Here is a 14477-nt window from a genome sequence, read left to right as displayed (position 1 = left end):
AATTCCTGCTGTCGTCGTCGTCGTCGGCTTGGGTCCTCCACATTTCAATTGCGCCAAAAGTCAAAAGCCGGCCGATTGAAATTGAGTTTTTCCGCGTGCCCTTGTAGGCGTGTGGTGTGTGTGTTGTGTGCGGACCGCGGAACCACCTCTCACTCAAGGGTTCTCCGAGGGCCTTCTGCAAGCACAAAAAAGGGAAAAACAACGGAGCGGAAAAAAGAACAGAAAATAAAATGCGACGATGGCAGAGGGGCCTCTTGCACGACGAAACATGGCCACCGCGAAGAACGCAAACCTGGAAGGCGCCCTTCCTCGGGCTGTTTCTTGCACTTTCGTCCACACACAAACACAGGGACACACGGGGCCAAGGAGCAGCGGCCCTCAAGACACTCCGATGGGTGGCCACCGCACGTTCGGGGTCAGTATGATGGATGCAGGCTAAAAAACATCGAACATACTTCAATCCTGTCGCGAGATGCACCCGATGAAAGGGCACCCGATGCTGCTTCTTAAACGAGATTATTTTATTGTCCCACCCGTGTCCCGGGTGCCCGGGTTTTTAATGGAGATTTATGAAATCCCATCGTTCGATGTCGACGCACAGTCAGCCCCCTTCTATGTGCGGAAGAAAACAAAGGGACAAATTAATCGAAAAAATGGCCACCATAAAGAAAAGCATCCGCAACCGCCGGCCGATAGGGCCGCGAAGGGTTCGCTCCGCGTGATGAAATGAAATGTTAAATCCCAATGTAAGCCGCGACCGCCAGAGAGTGGCCCGGAACCCAAAGGCCCCACCCGACGAGAAAGTACCTTTCAATTAGGTGGATTTATCCCCGACAAAGTAACCTTCGACTTCGCTGCCGCTGCAGCGGCGTTGTCCGCTTCTTCTTTGCCCTTCGGAAGGACGAGGGCCCTCGTCGACCCGTCGTCGGTCGGTCGGTCGTTCTCGCGCGCGTTCGCGTTATGCGCTGCGCTTTTGTGCAGAGTGCGTGCGTGAGTGATATTTAATCAGCATAAAGAATGCAGAACGGGTTTCTTCACCGTGTCCCGCGCGGCCATTGTGTGTGCAGCGAAGGACGAAAACTACCTCCGTTCAAGCGAGAACCGCGCGAAACGACGGGAGACGCGACCCTCTTTGTAAGATTATTTTCTCTGCACACCCCGACTGGGCGCAATGTGAACGGGTCCGGGGCAGAAAAGGGAACCAAGAGCAAGAAGAACGCGCAGAGCAGAACCAGGCAGCCGCCAGCCGCGTTCCTCGGCTTCGGCGATTAAGACGATGTGGAAGGCAGCGTCTGTGGAGGCACTTTTCTTTTCGTATCGTCGACACGGATCGTAGCGCGCGCGCCGAGAAGGGAAAAGTATTTTAAATGCACTCACCGAAAAGAAAAAACACCTTTTTTCGCTTCCTTCCTTGCAATAGCAGCAGTGCACCTTTTTAGATTCTTTATCATTCATTTTGTCCGTGTTTTGTTCCCGGGAGCGAGGCGATAACGCACTCACGCGACGACGGCGGCGGCGGCGGCTGCGGGGTCTCCATTAACGGCTGCTGAGCAATGGGGGTCCAGGATATAAAAATGCAGGATTGTGACGGGACCCTAATCGGTTGTGTCATTTGTTAAGCTAACGACCTAATTGAGACAACTCGGTCAGCTGTGGTGTGGCATCTGTACATATCCCGAACGAATGTATGTTTGTCCGCCACGCCGACTTGCATACTGCAATTGTTATTGAAACCCCCAATTTTGTATGGAATATTGGTAATTAATGGTAAGGATAAAATAATCTATCCACTTACCATGGTCTAAGTATGAAAGTAGATTGTGTAAACAGATGGCTCTATGCTGAAAAAAGTGCTACAGAATCGCATCAAATCCTTGTCAAAGCCTGCTTTTGGAAGATTGCAGTGGTTTAAGCGGTTTGGAAAATTTTAAAATGGTTATTTTGACATAACAAGCAAAGAGCATCGGAGGATGTTGAACTACAAAAACTTTTGGACGAAAGTGACATGCAAACGCAATAACTCGCGAAGCAGCTGAATGTGTCCCAATAGATCTAATCCAGAAGATTAGAAAATGGGTGCGACTTGAAGTGAACGAAAGACAGCAGGAAAACCGAAAAACCACATGTGAAAATTCGATACTGTAGTAAATCAGGATGCTGCAGGAAATTATCCAGCAGAGTTTCTTCACTCGCTCGACTGACCAGGACTCTCTCGAAAATGTGGAGTTTCCTGTGCGGCTTGATTAACCAGGACTCTCTCGAAAATGTGGAAGTTGAAGCTTGGACCGATGGTTAAACTTTGTAACATGGGTTTGGATTTTAAATTACCCATTACTTAACTTTTAAAACGTCAAACTTCGTTCTGGAAATTAAAAACGTTTAGTAAAAACTTTGAAATTTCTCGAAATGGGACGTTATACGCCTGCAGCAAATTGCGAAATATTAAAAACTTCTTTTAAAAACTTATTAGTAAAAACGGCTAGTTTTGTAGTAAAACAGACTTAATAGTGCCGGATGGGCCAAAGATGCTCATGGCGTTGGCCAGGCGCTGAAGAGCGAAAGAGGACGCTCATCACACTCGGAAAGATGGGGAGTTCTTGATGATGCTTGGTACATAATTTTCAATGTGCATAATGTGACTTGAACGGCGTAATGTGTAAACGTTAACTTAATCGGTGGTGTAGGCGACCAGGCCTGGGCCAAAAGAGCCGCACATCGTCTTCAATCAGATACGTGACGCAACCGGAGTACGTGCCGGTGACAGTAGTCTATTTTCATAAACTAGTTTCGAAGCATCAAGCACCGGTGTCCTGGCCCAGCCCCGGCGACCCCAAAACCGCAAGCGAAAACTCTACCATGCTAATCGAATCGTATGCAAATGATTCCATTTCCGTCCTGTCTTTTTCCAGAACGGCGCCAACCGGAGGGAAGACGACGACGACGAGTCGAACGAGGAAGAGACCACCGGGCACGACGAGGACGAGGGCGAAGAGGAGGAAGACGACGACGACGAGGATGAGGAGGAGGACGACGAGGAGGACGATAAAGAGGATGATGACGACGAGGACGAGGACGAGTACGAGGACGAGGACGACGATGATGACGAGGAGGAGGACAACGAAGCGGAGCACGGAGGCCGACAGGAGGAGGCCAGCCCCACCGATACCGGTGACGAATGTTCGAGGACACGAACCGCGACGTCGGCGAACGGCGGCGGCACCACTACGACGACGGCCTCATCGGCAACCACCGGTGCGGGGGGTGGCCAGAGTGAAGTGAGGGGGGCTGGCGCCAACAGTGAAGCGAACGAACAGCAGCCAGCTCCAGCACCGGCACCGGGCAAGCTGTCGGCGACGACCGGAAGTGGCTTCGAAATGAAACCATCCAGCCTGTCGTCGGCTCTGGCGAGGCGCGGGACGACCCCGCTACCGTTATCCGTTGCGACCGTCCGAGAAACCCGCCAGTCACCGAGCCGGGCCGGCGGAAGTGCCGAGGACGGTAGCACCCGAGCGACAACCCGTGCGCAGAAGACGCACGAAGCGAACCCGATGGCGGCTACAACGCCGGCCCCGGCGAAGGAACCCACGGATGGTTCCGTTTCGGCGACGGCGGAACTCCGGACGTCGCCGCCACCGAAACCACCGGTGAAGAAGAAGAGTGTCACCTTCCACACGACGCTCGTGACGACGGATGAGAACATCGTGAAGAAGGTGTACAACCCGGACATCGTCCCACTGGCACCGATCATCACGCGCGAGTGCCTGGCACGGCCGATCCCGATCAAGAACGATCTCGACGACAAGGTGAAGCGCAAGATGGAGAAGCGGATTCAGCGGGCCGCGTTGCAGGCGGCGATCGCGGCCGCGGCGGCCAACGCAGCCGCCCTCAACAAGCCGGCCGAGTGTATCGTGCGTCCGTCGCGCCTAACAGGGGTCGTCCTCAAGTCTTCCGCCAGTGCCGCCGGCAGTGGAGACGGCATTGGAACCGCCACCGGTGGTTCCGTGTCCTGCGCGGACACTGGGGTCGTTTCGTTCGGTTGCAAGGACACCACGCAACCAGCGACACTAGGTGGTGCTACTACCGATGGTATCGTCGATCCGGCCCGGAACCTCGTCGAGTGCGTGGCCGGCTGTGCGCCCCAGTTTGGCGACAAGCGGTTCATCCAGCAGAAAAGGAGCGCCCACTCAAACCGTTTGATCAAACCCAACAAACGGTTCCTGGACGACTGCGACCTGCGGCGGTACGAGATTAAGAAGAAGAACAAAAATCTAGCCGCGGCCAGCGCGGCTGCTGGGGCAGGCACGACAGTCGCCACCGGCGCGGGGACTACCAATGGAGGAGCGGCAGCAGCTGCTGTGGCCCCATCGCAACCGGAAATCACCAGAGAGGGAGCCGACGATGAGTGTCCGCTGGCCGGTAGCGGTGAGGAATCCCGAAAACGGAAGGATAAAAAGCGCTCCGATGATGCACCGGAACGGTCTACAGGTAAGGGCGGTTCGAAAACGGGGACTTCACTGGGGACATTGATGATTAATTCCGATGTTTTTTGCATTTTAGGACAATTGAACGACGGCACCTCCCTGTCCACGACACCGATCAGTATTAATCCCTTCGCCAAGGCATCACTTTCGGATGGGCTCGTCAAGGCCGCAACGATCGGCAAGCTCGTCGTGAAACCATCACAACTGTCGCCGGCCTCGACGGCCGCTGCCAACAGCAGCAGCAGCGGCATCGGAGTGCTGAACGGCAACACGTCCTCGAATCTCGCATCGTCCGTCTCGACGATCTTTGGCAAAAGTATTCTCCGCCAGCCGCGGCTTCAGTTCGCCACTTCGCTACTGAACGGCGCCACCGGCGCCCTGGCGGTCCCGTCGGCACCGGCCTCGTCCGGCGCAAGCAGTATTATCGCTTCTTCTGGCCCCAACCAAACGGGAGCGCCCGGAAGCGGAGCCATTGTGGCGGCCACCGAAGGACTCTTCACGATGCACCTCAAAGCGAACGCCGCGAAGCTGGACTCGGCGAAGCTTTTCTCCGCCACACTCGGCGCGACGACGAACGGCTCGGGTGGCCCCGGCAACGGAACACCGTCGCTGGGCGGCTGTACGATCTGTGGCATTCCGGCCAGCACGCGCTACTACGAGCACCCGACGAAGAAGTACGGGGTCAGCTGTTGCGACGTGTGTCGGAAGTTTATCTCTAAGATGGTGAAAAAATTGGCCGCCTCCGCTGCGGCGGCTCCACCACCACCGAGTCAGCCACCGAGCGCGGGCACCACCGGCACCGGCACCGGAACCAGCACCGTAGCACCACTCGTCGTCGCTAGTCAGCCACCGATGATGAGGTGTAAGAGCGAGGGCAAGTGCCTGATCGGGCCACCGTCCCAGCTCCGCAATCCGGAAACCGCCAAAACGCGGCACATCTTCAAGGAACGCTGCCACGCGTGCTGGTTGCGCCGGTGTCTGGGCCACTTTCAGCTACCGACCATGCTGAAGGTTCGCCTCGGGCAAACCCTACCGCTTACGATGCGCACCCTGGACACGCTACCGGGCGCGGGTCTCCGGAAGGAGCACCACGCACTCGGCCTCAGCGAGGGTAACCTATTCGCGCCCCCCGGGACTGTCAACGGAGTCGCGGCGGCCGCCTCGTCATCGTCGTCGCGGATCCTGTGGAACAGTGTCGATAAGAAATCGGGAACCGCCCTCGGTGCCGCCACGGCATCGCCTTCGGCCGCCAACCCGTTCCTGGCGCTTCACTCGAACGCCCTGTCGCAGCACAACGGCACCTTCGGCAGTTTGCCGCAGATCAAGGTAACGCTCGGCACCGGCGGCGATAGGAGCAGCATCATGTCAAGCCCGAGCAGTAGCTCCAGCAGCAGCAGCAGTAGTGGCTCCTCGACCGGTGGCAAAAGTCCGCTTGCGGCGGGACGGCTCGAAGAACCGATCGCCGAGCGCAAGGGCGCAACGAAAGCGGAAGAATCGGTGGCCACCACTGTGGCGAAGGAGGAACCCGACGGTGGCTCTTTGAAGACGCCCCGCACGAGAAGCAAATCGGAAGCCGGAACCACCACCGTCGGCAGTAGTAGTGGTGGAGGACCACCCGTGACTGCTACCGTGGGAACGCCGTCAGTTCCTGCGGCGGTTACACCAACGGCCAATGGCGCTGAAACCAGCAGTGTGGCTGCGGCCGGTGCGCCTCCGACTGGCGGCACCGCCCTAGACAAACGGCAAAGGATCGATCTGAAGGGCCCACGAGTGAAGCACGTCTGTCGCAGTGCATCGATCGTGCTCGGCCAACCGTTGGCCACGTTCCCCGAGGACGGTAGCACGTCCCCGGCACCACCGGCAGCCGACTGTTCACCGAGCGGTGGCGCTCTGGAGAACATTGAAACCCCACCGAGCGACAGTGCGGCCGAACCGGCCGAAGATCTGCCACTGATGGATCGTGAGAGGCGTGGCGCGAAAACGATCACCAACGGCAAAGAGGAACCGTGTGACGATTGCATCAACCCACCACCGATGGCCCTGTCGCCACCGGCTACCCCCGATGAGGATCTAGGTGGTGAAGCGGTCGCCCCAAAGGACCTTTCGTTCGATCCGGACACGAGCGGATCGACGGAGAAGGAGCTCGTGATCGACGAAGATCAGCTACCGGAGGTTGACGAGACGGACGAAGCCAACGGCCAGGAGGAACGCGCACCGAAGCCTGTCTGCGTGCTGCCGACGGTGCCGTCGGCGGCTAAGAAATGTGAAGAGCTGCTGACCATCGAAAGGCCAACGACGCGGAAAGTGGCCTCCTCGTTCCGACCGCAAGCCAGCTCGAAGCCAGCCGGCGGCCTACCGGCAACGGTCGGTGGCCGCAGCAAACAGTGGCCACCATCGTCCCAGGGCTCCTGTTCGGCACTGGCCACCCTGGGGGCCAATGTACGGGGCGTCGACAGCAGCGGGCCGCCTTCTATTTCGATCGATTTCTGGGAAAACTATGACCCGGCCGAAGTCAGTCGGACCGGGTTCGGGTTGATCCTGTCGGAGGCGGTCCCGGTGAGGGCCCTGTGCTTCCTGTGCGGGAGCGCCGGCCTCGAGGACATGCTGTTCTGTGTGTGCTGCTGCGAGCCGTACCATCAGTACTGCGTGCGGGACGAGTATAATCTGCGCGCTGGGAACGGGGGCGCTCTGGACGATACGGCCAACGTGAGTCTGCTGGACGTGACCGTCGGAGCGTCACCGGAGGAGCAGCAGCAGCAGCTGCTGGTCGGACGGTTCAACTGGATGTGCCCCCGGTGCACCGTGTGCTACAGCTGCAACATGGCCACCGGGCTGAAGGTGAAGTGCCAGAAGTGCGCCAAACACTACCACACCACCTGCCTGGGGACGAGCAAGCGGCTGCACGGTGCCGACCGGCCACTGATCTGTGCCGCGTGTCTCCGCTGCAAAAGCTGCTCGACGACGAGCGTCACCAAGTTCATCGGCAACCTGCCCATGTGTACGCCCTGCTTTCGGTTGCGCCAGCGCGGCAACTACTGCCCACTGTGCCAGAAGTGCTACGAGGACAACGATTTCGATCTGAAGATGATGGAATGTGGCGAATGCCGTCGGTGGGTACACGCCCGGTGTGAGGGCTTAACCGACGAGCAGTACAACATGCTGGCGGTGCTTCCGGAGAGCATCGAGTTTGTGTGCAAAAAGTGCGCCAAACGGCACGAGGCGACGGCTCACCTGTGGCGCGATGCGGTCGCCGCCGAGTTCCGGGCCGGGCTGCTAAGCGTGGTGAAGCTGCTGAGCAAGAGCCGCCAGGCGTGCGCCCTGCTGAAGTTGAGTCCCCGCAAAACGTCACCTTATTGCACGTGCGGTGCCAACGGTGGTGGATTGCCGCTCATCAGCGGCGGCCGGAACATATCGGCGTTCTTCGCCGCCGCTGGACGTGCCGTCGATTCGACGGAAGGGAGCGGCGCCAAGAAAGCGAAACTGAGCGAAATGCCCGAAGACTCGATCTACGATTTCAGCAGCGAAAACAGTTGCGGCAGCAGTAGCGGTAGCGGCAGTGGCGCAGGCGGATACGCCGTGGTTCCGGTGGCTTCCGGAGGCGGCGCTCCGGCAAAGTGCTGCTGCCAGGTGCGGGCACCCTCGAAGGGAGGCTTGACGGGGTCGCGCGACATCAGTCTGGTGGACATCAAGCAGAAGATTAACGCGAACGAGTATTACTCGCTGCAGGACTTCCACTACGACATGAACGGGCTGCTCGGGACGGTCGGCTCGGAGGAGCTTTCGATCGCGTACCGAGAGTTCCTGAGCGAGGCGTTCCCGTGGTTCCAGAACGACACGAAAGCGTGCACGGACGCCCTCGAGGAGGCCATGTGTGGCGATGCGGAGACGGCGGCCGCGGGCATCGAGCATCATCAGCAGCAGCATCAGCGGTATCATCCGGTCTCCGGGTCCGGCTGCGATGGTGTGTCCCTGACAGCATCTGGCGCGGGTGCTGGCCACCCGTTGGCGGTCGGTAGCGGCGGTGGCAGTGGTTCGCTGGACCAGCAGGTGCCCCAGATCGACATCCCGCTCGACGAGCTGACGGATTACTTCCACGACACGGAGGAGGAACCGTTCGATACGCGCATTTGCATGCTGTGCAAGCAGCAGGGCGAGGGGATGCCCCTCCACGAGTCGCGGCTCCTGTTCTGCGGCCAGAGCAACTGGGTACACACGAACTGTGCGCTCTGGTCGGCCGAGGTGTTCGAGGAGATCGACGGGTCGCTCCAGAACGTTCACTCGGCGGCGTCACGCGGTCGGTTGATCAAGTGTTGCCACTGCGGCGTGAAGGGGGCCACCGTCGGGTGTAACGTGCGGTCCTGTGGCGAACACTACCACTTCCCGTGTGCCCGCCGTATCGGCTGCGTGTTCATGCTGGATAAGACGCTCTACTGTCCGGCGCACGAGGCCGAAGCGAAGCGGAAACGGTGCCCGGAGGAGCGTAACTTCGAGATCGCCCGCTCGGTGTACGTGGAGCTGGACCGACGGAAGAAGCGGTTCGCCGAGCCGAGCCGGGTGCAGTTCATGATCGGGGCGCTGAACGTGCGCCGACTCGGGCACGTGGTGCCGATGTTTAGCGACCACGAGGACTGCCTCGTGCCGACGGACTTTGAGTGCAGCCGGCTGTACTGGTCGGCGAAGGAACCGTGGAAGATCGTGTCGTACCGGATCCGGACGAGTATCCAGACCGGCGGCGGCTACGGCCACGACGGGCTCCTGGACCACGGGAAGAACTTTACGGTCGACCACTCATCGGGCAGTGCCGCGGTCCAGTGGGGCCTTACGCAGATCTCCCGCTGGCACACCAGTCTCCAGCACTGCGAAGAGCTCGATGAGGACACGCAACTCGCCGATCACGTCGTAGATCAGCACTTCCAGCAGCAGCAGCAACAGGCGCCGTTGCAGCGACCGAACGGTGGCGTTTGCAGCGCCGGAGACGACACGAACGATGAGGAACCGCAGAACACGAACGATCTGCTGCCGCCCGAGATCAAGGATGTCATCTTCGAGGACCTGCCGCACGACATCCTCGACGGCATCTCGATGCTCGACATCCTGCCGAAGCTGATGACGTACGAGGATCTGCTCGCGATGGACCTGAAAACCGACGCCCCGTTCAGTGTCGATCTGCTGAAGGAGGTGTCCGTGTCGGGCACGGGAGCATCATCGTCGAGGGGCCCATCATCGAGGGCCATCGGAGGTATGGAGGTGGACGAGGTGAACGAAGGCGATCTTCAGGATGCGATCGGTGCCGGTGCTGCCACCGAGCTGAGCAACGACAGCTGGACGAAGGCAACGGCCACGATCATCGGCCACGGCGTGGAGGATGCGCTACTGTCCGCGATCGTTAAAACTTCCTCAACGACCGGTGGCCGAGACCGTGATCTGAAGCGCAGCAAAAGTGATCTTCTGGCTCGAAGCACCACTCCGGCGATGGTGGGATTGGTCGGTCAGCAGCAGGAGCGTGGTCAGCGATCGGGAAGCTTCTCGTGGAGTACGAAGCAACTGGAACCGGCGGCTACCGCTGCCGTCGTGGCGAAGCGTCGCAAGATCGCCAAAAACAATCTCAAACTGTCCGACGTTCTGTCACTCGGCCGGTTGGGGAAGGAGGACACGGTGATGACACCGACGACGATGACGACTACGACGACAACGACGGCGGTTGTGCTGCAGGAGGAGCGTCGCAAATCACTGCAAGCGGACGAGTTCCCGTGGGCTACGGGCGGGAAGCTGAAGATCTCGCAACTGGACGGTGTGGATGATATCTGCCTGGACGGCGGCGGGGCACCGACCGAGATGAAGATCTACTCGTCGCGGTCGATGATCGAAGCGCCGGTCAAGTGCGATCGCTGTCAGGCGACGTACCGCAACCAGGAGTCGTACCAGCGGCACCTCAGCTCGTGCGAGGTGCTCTCGACGAGTGAATCCGAGTCGGAAACCCGGTCCCCACGGTTGCTCAGTCCGGAACAGCAGCAGCAACAAATCATCACAACCAATCATCACAATCATCAGCTCGCCAATGGCGGAGGGGCATTCATCTTGCCACCGCAGCAAACATCACAACCGCAAACCATCACAACGGACATCTACGGCAACACGACCGGATTCCTGGCCGCAGCGCCGCAGCAGCACCAGCAGCAGCAGACGGCGAGCGCGGGTCCGACCATTTCCGTGCTGCAGGCAGGCCAAACGATCAACCTGAACGGCAGCCAGGCGATCCTTTCGAGCCTCCCGACGACGTCGCTCCCGATCACGATCAATCAGCTGTCCGGTATTCCGATCCAAACGTCGGCCACCGTCGGCCAGCAGCAGATTCCTCTGCAAGGTTTACAGAACCTCGCCGCCGGCAACATGATCATCTCTTCGCCGGCCGCCGGCCAGGGGCAGCTCTTCACCAGCCCGTTCCCGGGTGCCACCTTTCAGCAGCAACCGCAGCAGCAGCAGCCGCAGCCACAGCACCAGTCGCTGCAGGACAACGGCTCTCACGGGACGCCGCACGGGTTTACGGTGCAGCAGAACAAGCAGCGCTTCATACAACCCGCACCGTCGGCATCCCCGATCGGCACGCTGCAACAGAACGGTCAGCTGGTCGGTGGCCCCGGGTTCACCACCCACCACCAGCAGCAGCCGCATCAAATCATCTCGTTCGGCCCCAACGGTCAGCTGATGACGATTTCCGCCGCGGCCCCGCAACACCAACAGCACCACCAGGTTCAGCACGGCGTCAACCAACAACCCACCCTGACCTCGGGGCACGGCACCAAAAAGCACGTCATCTATCCGACGGCCTCGCCACAGAAGAAGGTTCATGGTCAGCCGCCGGCCCACCAGGTTCTTGGGGCGTCGAAACTCTCGTCGTCCGCGCCATCCTCGCAGGGGGTCAAATCGAAACGATCGCAACTCGGTCACCTCACCGGAGGAGCCACGAAAACGATGCAGATCAAAACGAAGCAACACGATCAGCAGCAGCAGCAGCAACCGGCACCGTCGCCGATCACGCTGCACTCCTCGGGGATGGGAGCGCCCACGGGGCCACCGCCGGGGCAGCTGATCACACAGCAGCCGCCGCAGCCGCAACAGATACAGCTGATCAACACCGGACCGTACCCGTTGATCCGCCAGGCGCCGGCACCGTCGGCACCACACCAGCAAACGGCCACCGCCGGCAACATCATCTTCCAGCAGACGACCGCCGGCCAACCGATCCTGGTGCAGCAGGTCGGAGGTGGCAATCAGATCTCGTACCTCTCCGACCAGGGCACGCTCACGTCGTCACCCGTCCAGTACCAGCTGGCCCCGGCGAACGTGCTCACCACTCCGAATGGGTTCGCGATGGCAACGGGCACGGACGCAACCGGTGCGCTGGCCACCACCAACCAAATCCTGATCCCGAACGGAACCGGCGGCTACTCGCTCATCCCGGCCAGTGCGCTACAGATCGCTCAGCCGCAGGTGATCGGTACGATCGTGCAACCGCAGACGGCGGCCACCATCCAGTGCGGCATGATGGCGACGGAGCAGATGATGCTCGGTGCGGCAACGGCCGCGGCCGCCCCACCGCTCGAGATGATGGTCACCGATCCGGCGTCGGGCTGCATGTACCTCACGAGCCCCTCGATGTACTACGGCCTCGAGACGATCGTCCAGAACACGGTCATGTCGTCGCAGCAGTTCGTCTCGACCGCCATGCAGGGGGTGCTGAGCCAGAACTCGAGCTTTTCCGCCACCACCACGCACCAGGTGTTTGCGGCCAGCAAGCTCGAACCGATCGTGACCGAAATGCCGACCGCCACCGGGTACGTGGTGCTCAACAATGACCCAGTGATCGCGGCCACCTCGCAGCCGGTGCAAATTCAAACGTCCGTCGCGACGTCCGCGGCGGCCGGTGGCACGATCTTCCAGCAGGCGCAACCCACCCCGGTCACGGTGACCGTCTCGGGTTCAACCGGATCACCGCTTCCGTCGACCCTCCAGCAGCAGCAGCAGCACGTGTGGAAGATTGAACCATCATCACACGGACCGCAGGGAATGCCGACTGCGGCCACCAGCGGCACCATCACTCCCATCACCAGCAGCAGCAGCAGTGCGATCGTGACGCCGCTCAAAGCGACGATGAAAACGATCATCCCGAAAGCGCAGCCTCAGCTCGTCAACAAGGTGATGCCCAACACGGCCATGAAGGCGCTGACCACGACGTCGTCGACGGAACAGCTGATGGGCATGGGTGGCAGCATCATCACCTCCAAGTCCGGCGGGGGCTTCCAGTCGTCGATCGTAGCGGCCTCGTCCTCGTCGTCCGTTTACACAACGGCCACGGCGATGACGACCGCCACGAAGGTGGTGTCCAACATCATTAAGCCGATCACGACGAAGACAACGAACTACGGCAAACCGAAGATTGTGGCCAAACCGGTCAAACAGAAGCTCTCCACGGTGGCGGCGGCTGGGTCCGCCGGGTCGGCGATCCAGGCGTACCAAATGCAGCAGCAACCCACCCCGACGGCGCAGTTCCTTCCGAACAGCATCAGTGTGGTGCCGACCAGCGGCAACACCGGCCCGAATCAGCCTCATCTGGTGCCGATCAAACCGAGCATCACCGCGAGTCAGCTGATCGCGAAGCAACCGATCGTGGTGGAAAAGATCGCACCACCGCCGCAGGCGGCCACGGTGGGCGGCAACAACGGACCGCTCGGTGGTCAAATGGTGCTCCTGCAACCGAGCAGCAATGGCGTGAAGGGATTGAAGACGGTGAAAAAGCAGGAAGCGAAGCTCCCGAAGGGCATGACCCTGACACCGTCTTCCGTACCGCACGTGCAGATGATTAGCTTTGCCAATCACTCAACGGCGCTTCAGCAGCAGCAGCAACAGCAACCGATTGTCGTTCAACAACAACCCTTCCAGCTTACTTCCAGTGTCCAGCAGCAGCTCCAGCAGCAGAAGCAGCAGCAGCAGCTGCTGTCCAACGGAAAGTCGCACATTTCGTTGATCGAAACGAAGAAGAAGGCGGGAACGGCGGTTCCGAACCAAATCACGATGTCCCTGACGGCCCCGTCACCTGCGGCGGCTTCAGCAGCCCCCATTCCGATGGCGGCATCTTCCATCACCATCACGCCATCGTCGCAACCGGCGGCCAGTATTACGCTCCCGACCGCACCGTACCCGATGCCGCTCTACTCCAACATTCCAACCAACGTCGTCAATCCGATCCAGCAGATCCAGACGACGAACGCATCGTCCGGAAATGGGGCCAACAACAACAGCAACACGAGGCCGACGAACCGCGTCCTCCCGATGCAGGCCTCGGTGATGCTGCAAAAGTCCCCGGACGTGCCACAAACACCGACACCGCCGCCACCGCCACTCAAGATGCTTAACCAGCAGCAACCGTGCTCGGAGAAGATCCGGGACGAGCTGTCGATCATTCCGGCGACCGCGCCAACACCACCGTTCGGGGAACTCGTCAACTCACCTCCACCGGACCAGCGGATGCTCAAGTTTAGTGCCGCCGCGAACACCACCGATAAGCTGGTGGCGAAAGCAAACCACCGGCTCGAGATTGAGATCAAACCGATCGAAGTGCCACAGACGCTGACGGCGACAACGACAACGACAACCACAATCTCGCCCGTCAACACGACGCTGGCGGACCAGCAGCAGCAACGCCTGCAGCAGCTACAAGCGACGACTCCCAGTTTCCACTTCAGTCTCAGCTTCGATGGCAATGGAACCCTCATCCCGATCGGTGGCGGTCTTCTCGAGCAGCCGCTGGACGCGCAACCGATGGCTCAGATCGAAATCAAACCCATCCTTCCCGATGACCACTCGGCCGGTGGTGTGGTGTCGTACATGGCGGTAGAACAACCGGCGAACGGTGACGATCTCGAGCGGATCGACGAGCTGAAACACTCGCTGGAGGCCGAAACGCAAGAGATGCTGGCGGACGTGTGCCACGAAGGG

The sequence above is a fragment of the Anopheles bellator genome, chromosome 2 (genome assembly GCF_943735745.2).
Source record: "Anopheles bellator chromosome 2, idAnoBellAS_SP24_06.2, whole genome shotgun sequence".
Lineage (NCBI taxonomy): Eukaryota > Metazoa > Arthropoda > Insecta > Diptera > Culicidae > Anopheles > Anopheles bellator.
The sequence above is the reverse complement of the archived record's forward strand: the minus strand, read 5'-3'. Positions refer to the sequence as shown.